Here is an 11,621-nt window from a genome sequence, read left to right as displayed (position 1 = left end):
AAAGAAAAAGAAAAAGGAAAGCACTGGAAATCTAAAAGTAGCATCCATTTCTGTGATTTAAGTGGAAGAAAAACAAAAACAAGGAACAAAACAAAAGGAAACAAACGTAATAACTATAACAAAAGAATGCAAACAAGTACATATCTGTTGGCAAATTACTTTGTAGCAGTTTTCTGATAGAAACCAGAAGTCACTTGACCCTGCATAGCAAAGTGCTTTCTTCAGGAAAATAGCAGGAAGTCCTATGACTTTTTATTGAGATTGGAGATAAAACTGTGTACGTGTTTGCTCATTCAGGTGGTTCTGAAACATACAGCTTCTGAAATCATAGGATCATAGAATGGTTTGAGTTGGAAGGGACCTTTCACGTCATCTATTTCCAACTCCCTTGCTCTTGGCAGGGACACCAGCCTCTAGCCCAGGTTACTCAAAGACCCATCCAGCCTGACCTCGAATGCTTCCAGGGTGGGAACATCCATAACCTCTCTGGGCAGCCTGTTCCAGTTTCTCACCATCCTCACAGTAAAGAATTTCTTCCTAATATCTAGTCTAAATCTACCTTTTTCCAGTTTAAAACAATTTCCCTTCATTCTGTCACTACATGCCCCTATAAAAGGTCCCTCCTCAGCTTTCCTATAGGCCCCTTACAGTACTGGAAGGTACCATATAATGTCCCCCCCAAAGCCTTCTCTTCTCCAGCTCTCTCAACCTGTCCTTGTTGGGGAGGTGCTCCAGCCCTCTGAACATATTCATGGCCAACCTCTGGCCATGAATCTAACAGTTTGATGTCCTTCTTATGTTGGGGGCTCCAGAACTGGATGCAGTACACCAGGTGGGATCTCATGAGAGCAGACTAGAAAGGCAGAATCACCTCCCTTGACCTGCTGATTAAACTCCTTTTGATGCAACCCAGAACATGGTTGGCCTTCTGGGCTGCAAGTGCAAATTGCCAGCTCATGTTGAATTTTTTCATCGACTAACACACCCAAATCCTTCTCAGGGCTGCTCTCTGGCCATTCTCCGTCTAGCCTGAATCTGTGCTGAGATCACGCCGACCAAGATGCAGAACCTTGCACTTGGTCTTGTTTAACTTTATGAGGTTGGCATGGGCCTACCTCTTAAGCCTGCCTAGGTCCCTCTGGGTAGCATCCCTTCCCTCTAGCATGTCAACTACACCACTCAGCTTGATGTTATCTGTGAACTTGCTGAGCGTGCATTTGGTCCCACTGTATGTGTCACCTACAAAGATGTTTAATATCACCAGTCCTGAACAATGCCACTTGTCACCAGACTCTACTTGAACACTGAGCCATTGACTGCAACTCTCCGAGTGCGATTGTCCTGCCAATTCCTCATTCTGCAAATGGTCCATCCATCAAATCCATTATCCTCCAATTTGTTGACCAGGATGTCATGTGTGAGTGTCAAACACTTTGCACAAGTTCAGGTAGATGACGTCATTTGCTCTTCCTTTATGCACCATTGTTGTAATTCCATCATAAGAAGCCATCAAGTTTGTCAGGCATGACTTGCCCTTGGTGAAGCCATGTTGTTTCCCACCAATCACCTCATCTTTATTTTCCTTAGTAAGGCCTTCAAGAGGATCTGCTTCATGATCTTGCCAGGCACAGAGGTCAGATTGATTGGGCTTTAGTTCTGGATCTTCTTTTTTATCTCTTCTTGAAAATGGGGGTTATGCTTCTCCTTTTCCAGTCATTGGAAACTTCACCAGACTGCCATAACCTTTCAAATTTGATGGATAGTGGCTTGGCAACTTCATTCGCCAGTTCCCCTAAAACATGTGGATGGAGCTCATTCTGTCCCATGGACTTGTGCACCTTCAGGTTCTTTAGATGGTCTCAAGCCTGATCTTCACTTACAGCAGGCAGACCTTCCTTCTCCAAGTTCTTACCTTTGTTTTCTGTAGCTTGGGCCATGTGGCTAGAGCCCTTGCCAGTGAAAAGTAAGGTAAAGTAATCATTGAGGACCTCAGCTTTCTCCCTATCCCACAGCCCAGATCTCCAGTTTCCTTCCAGTGAGGATGCACATCTTCCCTTACCTTCCTTTTATCACTGATATATTCACAGAATTTCTTTTTGTTGATCTTTATGTCCCTGGATAGATTTAATTATATCTGGGTTTTAGCTTTCCTAATCTGATCCCTGGTTGCTTGGACAACTTCTTTGTAGTCCTTCCAGGCAACCTGTTCCTGCTTCCACTCCCTGTAAGTTTTCTTTTTGAGCTTAAGTAAGTCCAGGAGCTCCTTGTTGATTCTTGGTGGCCTTCTGGCATTCTTGGCTGTCTTCCTTTTTCTTGGGATGGACTGCTTTTGAGCTTGGAGGAGATGGTCCTTGAATACTGACCAGCTTTCTTGGGCCTCTTTTCCTTCCAGGGCTTTATCCCATGATGCCCTGTCAAGCAGTTCCCTGAAGAGGCCGAAGTTTGCTCTCCTGAAGTCCTGTGTAGCAACCTGGCTGAGCAATCTCTTTGACACCTTAACGATCTTGAACTCCACCATTACGTGGTCATTGCATTCAAGGTTGCCTTTGAGCTTCACATTACTCACCAGCCCCTCCTCAGTGAGAACAAGGTCCAGCATAGCACCTTTTCTCATTGGCTCCTGTACCACTTGGAAGAGGAATTTATAAATACATTCCAGGAACTTCTTGGACTCCTGGTTCTCTCCTGTGTTGTCCTTCCAACAAATATCAGGATGGTTGAAATCCCCCAGGAGGACCACATTTTGTGAATGTAAAGCTGCTGCCAAATCACATAAGATGCAGCAATTGGGGCTGTTGGTATTCCATGCATACCTAAAATATGCTCATTTAGGAAAGTACATAAAATCATAAATAATCTTGTGGAAATCACATTTGACTTGAAATAATGGATTCATCCACATTCACAAGGTACAAAACAAATAATCAGACATCTCCCTTCAAACAGTAAAAAAGAAAAAACACCTCCTTGTGGCCAAATAACTGCAAAAATTACACTATGTGCAAAGGCTGCTCCAAAAGTAATGCTCCTGTTTTATTTTGTTGACTCATAATGTCAGAGGTAGATATGGTGGTACAGCAGTAGAGGTTGAACCTTCCCCCCAACATTGTTTACCCTGTGCTGGATGGCAGCAGAGGGGCAGTCTGACAAAATGGCATCTGACATGGAAGAGAGAATGAAATATGTCCCTGCATTACTCCACTCAACAAAAATAACACCCATTGTTGAATATTCATGGAGACCAATCACTGGAACTGAGCAAAGTAAGGTGGTTGATGGTGCATTTCAGCTGCAGTGGCAGTGGGTCACCTCTGCTGGTGCAGACTTTTACAAATGCAGCAAGTACGGTCTTGCTTGTTGCTGGTCAAAATTCATAGGTAATAGTGGTGACTATGTTGAAAAAGAATGTTTTGTAGCTGAGAATGTTCTCTTTCAAACAGTATTTTTGTGCTCTTTGTATAGGTTGTAGTTTCCCTGACAATAAATAGCAGGGACTACTTTTTGAGAGACCTGAGCACATGGTTTTTCAGTAGTATTGCTTATACATTGAAGATACAAATTACAAATATTCTTTCACACAGTTTCTTGTCTGAGAAATTACTTAAATATATCTTTACATATTCAGTGATGGAAGAGCAAAAATAAATATAATGTTGTACAGCTGACAATCAATAGCTGAGGGTTGATGATACTAAAAACAAGACCAAATACTATACAGAAGAACTGGCAGAGTCATTTTACCAAAACTGCTTTCTTCTCGTTATTTACATACTTTTACAAAAAGATCAGGCTCCCTCTGTACTTTTTTTTTTTGTATGCTAGAAGAAAATTCTACATGAACTCGTTGACACTTTTTCCAATGCAATAGAAATAAAATATGAAGAGATAAGACATTTGTTATCCTTTTAACAACAGACACAAGAAACACAATCACTCCACTGCATATTATAGTATCAACTTCACTATTTCTCTTTCAAGATAATCACTGAAAGGAAATGTTCATGAGGTCCATAGGGAAGAGGAGATAGAAGTTGATGTTATCTCAGTGTTCCTAAATACACACTATAAAAATTAAAGCGCATGAATTATAGCTTATCCACTAATAGGATGTCTGCAATCATATCATAGACAAAGATAACCACACACAAATATCAAGAGCATCACTTCCAGAATGGTAGTTCTCAACAGGCTTTATAAATTCTAGTAAGGGTAAGTTCACTTATCAATTACTTTGAAGAAAAATGCCACATACATATGACCCTGCACTATGAATAAATTTCCATGCCTATGCTGAACTTCACTGCTGCACTTGCAGTAGCACTAATACTTTCTCTTACTCTACACTCCACGATTATTCAGCAGACACTATCTTCACTTTTGCTACTATTCACAGTTTCACTTCTCTGTCCACACAACTTAGCTGAATTTGAACTCGATGGATCACAGACTCTTTATTCAGTGACAGTATTGTGTTTTTTGTTTTGTTTTTTAAAGCTGAGGACTCGATTACAGAGGACATTTGCATTGCCCTCAGGGGGTAGAAAAACCTACAAACTGTGAATGAAACAGGAATGCCTTCTATTCCTCTTCCTCTATAAAAATCACTTATATATCCCCCTAACACACCCCTTTATACTTAATTATATACTAACGCATGTATAAATAATTAATTATACATGCTCTGATACAGCTGCACTGGCTGTTAACACTGGGGGGAAAAAAGCTGAGTCTACCACCTGTGCAGGAGGGGAAATAATACCTCTATTGAGGGTGTCTTAGCCTTTCTTGCCTTACTGTTGTTTTTTTTGTTTGTTTGTTTTTTCTTTAAAAAAGGGAAAAGGAAGAGAGAAAAAATTAAAAAGTATGTACTTTTCCTAAGAGTTGTTCTCTATCTTACTGAGCTTCAGACAAGACTTTTTGTTCGGAAATCACGTGTAACTATAATACTGGTTTGTCTATCAGGATATATATTTTCTCCCAAGGCAACATCTGACAGTCTGTTAACATGGTGTATAATGGAGAGGGTAGGAGGCAGATCATAGGCCAGATTGTTAGCTGGTATAAAAGAGGTGTTAATGCCATTGACTTTAATACAGCTACATCAATATCCACCTGCTTAAGATTCTCTGTATTGCAGCCCGTAGACAATTTGTGGCTTGCAAACTCTTTGTCTTTGGTCCACAAAGGAACCTTTTAATTGTGGCTATACTTGACAGGATCATAAAAATGTGCTATTATCAGTTTACCCAGTGACTATCTTAAATTCCTAAGGATTAGCCTCTCTCCTTGGAAGCACACGGAGTTGTGAGAACACCAACTCAGCTAAATCCAAGCTGAATTGGGAGACAACTATTCTAAACTTTCATTTAGGTATTTATAGCATGATAACTCATTTTGAACCTATGCTGTCTCAAATTACTAGCAAAGAAAATTATCTGGAAAGATCTTGTTTTTTTTTGAGTAAAGAAATAAAATACAGGCCTTTTTGCCTTAGTTGATATGTTTGTTTGAGGTAGTGTTATAATTAGAAACCTCTTTGTAACTGTTACTTTAAAAAGGCAACGTGTAAATTTTGTAATGCTGTTCTCAGGCTGATATTTTATTCGTTAGAGATTTAGTATAAACAAAACTGCTGAATCATCCACTGTATACTAAATTTTACATAAAGCTTGTGAAATTATAGAAAATATCTAATGTTCATCTGCAGAACAGAGATTTTCTTCGCTTGGTGATTAGAGAAAAAATGTTTTTTCTCACTTGAAATTAGTGGAAGAAGTCCTGAATGTTTCTATGCAGGTAGGATTTCAATGGCTTCTTTGCAGTGTGAATATGCATCATAGTTGCTTATTCTTTCCAAAGCATAGTATAAAAATACAAAGGGCCTAAAAGACTTGGCACAGATTTTCCAAGTTACTTGTGTAAATCCTCCCTCTCCCCTTATTATGTCTAAATAATTAGTGAAATAATACTAGTTTAAAATAAAAAAAGTAAAGAATGATTTGTTTTTTTTCTTTAACTTTTTATAATTTATTTCTTCATGGCTGAAATCTTTCGATGCTTTAAGTTTTTCATCCTAACATCAGTATCCCCCACAACTCTGAGTAGTAAAAACCTTTTTCTTCCCAAACTAAAAGCCATATCTGCATATATGGAGATCAGAGAACAGCCAGATAAATTAAAAAAAAAAAAAAATTGTGCTAGGTAGCAACATGAAAACTGTTTCCAGTAGAACAACTTCTCCCCAAAAGCTGGATGCACTTGGCAATTGGTGAAATGACAACCTGATGTCTGTCACTTCCATAGCAGATGAGATATTAAAATAATAACTGTCAAATTTTGGCTTTGGAATACGTCTCAAAAAATGACATCACTAGGGAACAGATTATCCTCTGAAGGCAGAATGAGTCCATGTTATGATGAACTCTCTAGAAATTTCATAGATGTCTCAAGTAGTATTAGAATGACAGAGCTTTGCAATTATTAACTATAGTGTTATCAGTCATAATAATATAAAAGTTTTTCGCAGAACACTTAAAGCTTACTACAATTATATTTGCATAAAATAATTTTCTGAAATATCCAGTTTGGTATAGAGTCCTGTTTTCATTTCTCTCTCTATTTTTTCTTCTTTAAAACAAAGAAATGTTAGTACTCTGTTGATGGAGATATTCCTATTTACCAGTGTTGAATGAGAACTCACGTCTAACACACCTAAGAAATGATGATTTTCCTGCTTCTGTAATATGGATGTATATTTTAATGTGTTAATATATATAGCTGCAATCCTTTTAAAAAAGATCCTTCTTCCACATGCTCAAATCCAGAATGAAGATTTAGCTGAATATTCCTAAATATCATGTTTCTTTGCAAGGCAACTGGTTTAAGATCAGTAAAAATTCAATGCTCTTAAAAATACTTGACATTAAAAAAATAGAGATATCTATTTGTAAATTCCAATAGCAGCCTAGAAATTCTTCGAATCTTACCACATAGTTTAGGAAAAACAAAGTGTGGAAGATTTACATTATACTGTCTTCTCCTGGTAGAAAGCAGTAGATTATTTCACAAGATCTCAGAACAGCTAAGGATAGAAGGAATGTCTGGAAGACATCTGGTCCAAATCTCCTGTTCGGGCAGGGCTACAAATCTAGAATTTGCTTTTTAATTAATTATTCAGTAATTTATTAGGTCAAGAAATACATTAGAACTAAACAACTGAATACGAGACAAATAAATATGCACAATACCAGAAATATAACTTGTACAATAATTTAAAACTTTCCCTTTCCAGCCTCTCTCTTCAAATGATTCTTTATGTAAGAGAGTTTTTGAGCAAATGCAGATCATGTAATAAATAACAACAAATTCCTCTGTAGTATTCTAAGTTAAGGTACAGCTAAGGAGTTTTAATGGTGTGTAATACAGTATTTGCAAAGCAAAGAGTTTTTGATATAAGAATATTAGTCTATGAAGACAGTAATGACTTTAAGGAATTAAGTTACAAATTCACAAAATGTGTTTTGTTTAAAAAAACAACACATTACAAAAAAACATTCAGAAAGGCCCACAAAACACTCTTGTTGGTGTTGAAAATCCTTATTTCCGCTGTGTTGTAGAAATGATCCTAACCAGGATTATTTAAAGTACATATCCATTTTTTATCATAAGGCAGTTCCAAAGGAAAAATATTCTAATAATAAATCATGGGTCAAATAATCCAGATATTTATACATTACTCCACAATCTGTACTTGTGCAATAGTTAATGTGTACTTCTCATCTGCCAGATCTTTTTCAGAGAGAAAGTTTTTAAGAGACCTTCTAGATAAGAGTTGACAAAAACTCATCTCAATATTACTCAAAGATCTGTTTGGCAACTTGTATTTCACTGGGTATTTGAATACATCTAGGAAGACTCAATTGCAGAATACAATCCACTGCAGCACGGCCTCATTGTTCTTACTGATTTTCTTTCCAACTATGCACTTCTGTATCAGTGTTGCTCTTTTATTATTATTTTTTAATATAGATATTTTCTTCATTATGATTTTTTTTTTTTTTAATTGCCTCTTGAACTGGCTAGTTTAAACTAGTAGTTGAAGTGGAATTAATTTGCTAAATGCTCAAACTTTTCACTCAGTAACATAAAAAGTTGGTTTTTGTGAACTGTGCTTTAAGATAATCTTCCTCAACAGTAAGTTTGAATTCTGAGGCAAATAATGGCTTAATTTTGACAGTCTGCTTAAAAGCTTGCCTTCTGTTTTAGTTTACCACTTCTCTTTTTATATACACACACACACAACATATATTCTTAGAAAAGAGTATCACAATTACAATCTCACTAAAACTTTGTTAACGGTCATTTAATCATCCAAAAGATAATCTCTTTATACATAATATGGTTTCCAAGAGCATAACGTCTCTAAAAGTTCTAATTCTGAAAGAGACATTGTATAATCAATGAATGTACAGATGTTATAGTTATGAAATATACTAGAGAGTTTGGCTACACAGTTATTATACCAAAACAGAATAGATAGAATGCTTACCTGTATCCTGGACTTGCTATGAAACTCCAGAGGAGGGGATCTCCTGAAGAGATCCTTCCCCGCTGGTAGCCAGCTCTTAAATGTGTCTAGGAGAGGTGGAGCCAGGCTCCACCCCTTCCGGCAGCACAGGTGAATTGCCTTCACCTGTGCTCCCATGTCTGACTCATTGCTCACTTCAGGTGATCAGAGGTTCAACACGACAAAGTGCAGAGTTTTGCACGTGGGCTGGAGGAATCCCGGGCAGCCATACAGACTGGAAGGAGTGGTCCTTGAGAGCAGCCCTGCAGAGAAGGACCTGGGGATCTTGATAGATGAAAAACTTAACATGAGCCAGCAATGTGCCCTTGTGGCTCGGAAGGCAAATGGTATCCTGGGCTTCATCAGAAGAGGGGTGGCCAGCAGGGACAGGGAGGTGATTGTCCCCCTCTACTCTGCTCTTGTAAAGCCACATCTGGAGTATTGTGTCCAGGTCTGGAGCCCCCAGTACAAGAAAGACAGGGAGCTGTTGGAGAGGATCCAGAGGAAGGTCATCATCCATGAAGATGATCAGGGGACGGGAGCGTCTCCCCTATGAAGACAGGCTGAGGAAGCTGGGCTTGTTCAGCCTGGAGAAAAGAAGGCTGCAGGGTGACCTCATTGCAGTTTTTCAGTACTTAAAGGAGCCTACAAATAGGAGGAGAATCAACTCTTTGAAAGGGTTCATAACTGCAGAACAAGAGGAAATGGTTTTAAGTTGAGGGAAGGAAGATTTAGGTTGGATGTCAGGGGGAAGTTCTTTACAGAGAGAGTGGTGAGGTGCTGGAACAGGCTGCCCAGACAGGTTGTGGATGCCCTGTCCGCGGAGGTGTTCAAGGCCAGATTGGATGGGGCCCTGGGCAGTCTGGTCTAGTATTAAATGGGGAGGTTGGTGTCCCTTCCTGCTGCAGGGGGGTTGGAACTTGATGATCCTTGAGGTCCCTTCCAACCCTGACCATTCTGGATTCTGTGAAGTTAGGCTGGTCTTTAGAGAGCACATAGCTAGAAAGATTATCATGTTGGAAAAGAATAATTGGAAACGAATGGAAAAAGCTTACCCACGTCCTGGGCTTGTAGGAAAAAAACTCAAAGAGAAGTAATCTCCAAAGAGATATCCTTCCTCAGTGGCAGTCAGCCCTTAAATGGGGTCTAGGAGAGGTGGAGTCAGTCTCCATCCCTTCTGGTCACACAGGTGAATTGCCTTCACCTGTGCTCCCACAGTTGACTCATTACTTGCCTCAGGTAATCAGTGTCAGTCTCAGAGTTTCAGGCTGTGATTCAATAGTTCTCATGCAATATCAAATATGAAATCTAATCTTCTGTGATTTCATTCTTAATTCTTTGCAAGTTCAGATTACCTGATCCAGGTTTATAAATATCTGAGGTGTGGGGGGCAGAGTGGTGAGGCCAGCTCTTTTCAGCAGTGTGTGGAGACAGGATAAGGGGAAACAGCCAGAAACTGCAGCATAGGAAGTTTCGCACGAATGTGCGTAAGAACTTCTTCACGGTGAGGGTGACGGAGCACTGGAACAGGCTGCCCAGGGAGGTTGTGGAGTCTCCTTCTCTGGAGATATTCAAGTCTCGCCTGGACGCCTACCTGTGCGACCTGGTGTAGGGAACCTGCTTTGGCAGGGGGGTTGGTCTCGATGATCTCTAGAGGTCCCTTCCAACCCCTACAATTCTGTGATTAAATTTTTTATTGTTAATGAATGTTCTAATATTTTGCAAAATTTTTTAATATCTTTTGCTAGAGAAGAGAAAAATATCCTTTATATTTATCATAACTTTGATACTTTGAAGTTGAATTAGTTCTTCAGATTCTGAAACGCTAATATATTTTTTTTCTACGTTTTTAAATATTGAACTTGTACAATTTTTTTTTTTTTGGTAACTTTGACATGATCTCTTATCTATAGTCCTTTGACAACGACAGCTCACAAAAAAACAAACAAACAAACAAACAAACAAAAACAACTATGAAGTATCCAAATTCAAAACTTGCTGAGAAATGTTAGGGAGTGAAAGTTGCTCTTTGGCTTCGGGAGATATACAATTTTATGTTAAGACACAGATCGACCCTGTGTCCTGATTACACTTTGGGAAGATAGACTGAGTTTTCTATGGTCAAAATAGAAACCTAACACCTACATCACTCTAGATTAAACTGGAGTTGATTGACTGTTTCTGTGAATCTTATCACACTCTAAATGGAAAGTGAGAAGCTTTGTACTCGGAGCAATTCTCAAATGGTCTGAATCTCTCAACAGCTAAGTCAAGGAAATCTATCCTCGTTTTCCTTTAATTACTTAAAAGCTTATACAGTATTATGTTGCAATGCCATTGGCAGAAAAATCCCTTCCTTACTCCCTTGCCCTTTTGGGCAGATTACTCAAAGGAAAATTTTCACTTATTCCAACGAAACTACTCCAGAATATGTAATGTGTTCTGGATTAAATCAACAGTAATGAGTCCTAAAAGTTCTATATTCTTCAAATACTCTTTGCAGCTTTATTACAATCAGGTTCACCTTGTTCACAGTTTCTTGAGGTGTTATTACTTCACAAAATTGTCATATATAGCTGATACTGTTGCAATTTTTCACAACTAAGACTGTTTCCTTTTAACTTTACAATGCACAGGTTTGGTTTGTTTCCATTTTTAATTCATATCGAAATTATAGATTGAAAAGAAAAGAAAAAAAAATTGAGAATTAACTAATAACCACAAAGTAACTATTTTCTGTCATCCTTATTTATGTTAAGCCTTACCTTATTCATTTTCGTATTCAGTGGATTTAAGGACGCAGTGTAGGGCTATCTGCTGTGAATAAGAACAGCAGAATTTACTTAACAGTTTTTTTAAATAATTAACTATAAGCCTGTATGTGTTTATTAGATTATTTATTTAGTAGCTAAAACCCTTCATTCTTACTATTATTGTAATTTACATCTACAGTCTTACACAAGACCAAATATTAAAAACATTTCATTCAGAAAATTGATATATATTCCAAACTACAATCTTCCATACTATAAATTATTCCTGAAATATGTTAATG

The sequence above is a fragment of the Meleagris gallopavo genome, chromosome 1, assembly GCF_000146605.3.
Source record: "Meleagris gallopavo isolate NT-WF06-2002-E0010 breed Aviagen turkey brand Nicholas breeding stock chromosome 1, Turkey_5.1, whole genome shotgun sequence".
Classification (NCBI taxonomy): Eukaryota; Metazoa; Chordata; class Aves; order Galliformes; family Phasianidae; genus Meleagris; species Meleagris gallopavo.
This window is presented reverse-complemented; position numbering follows the sequence as displayed.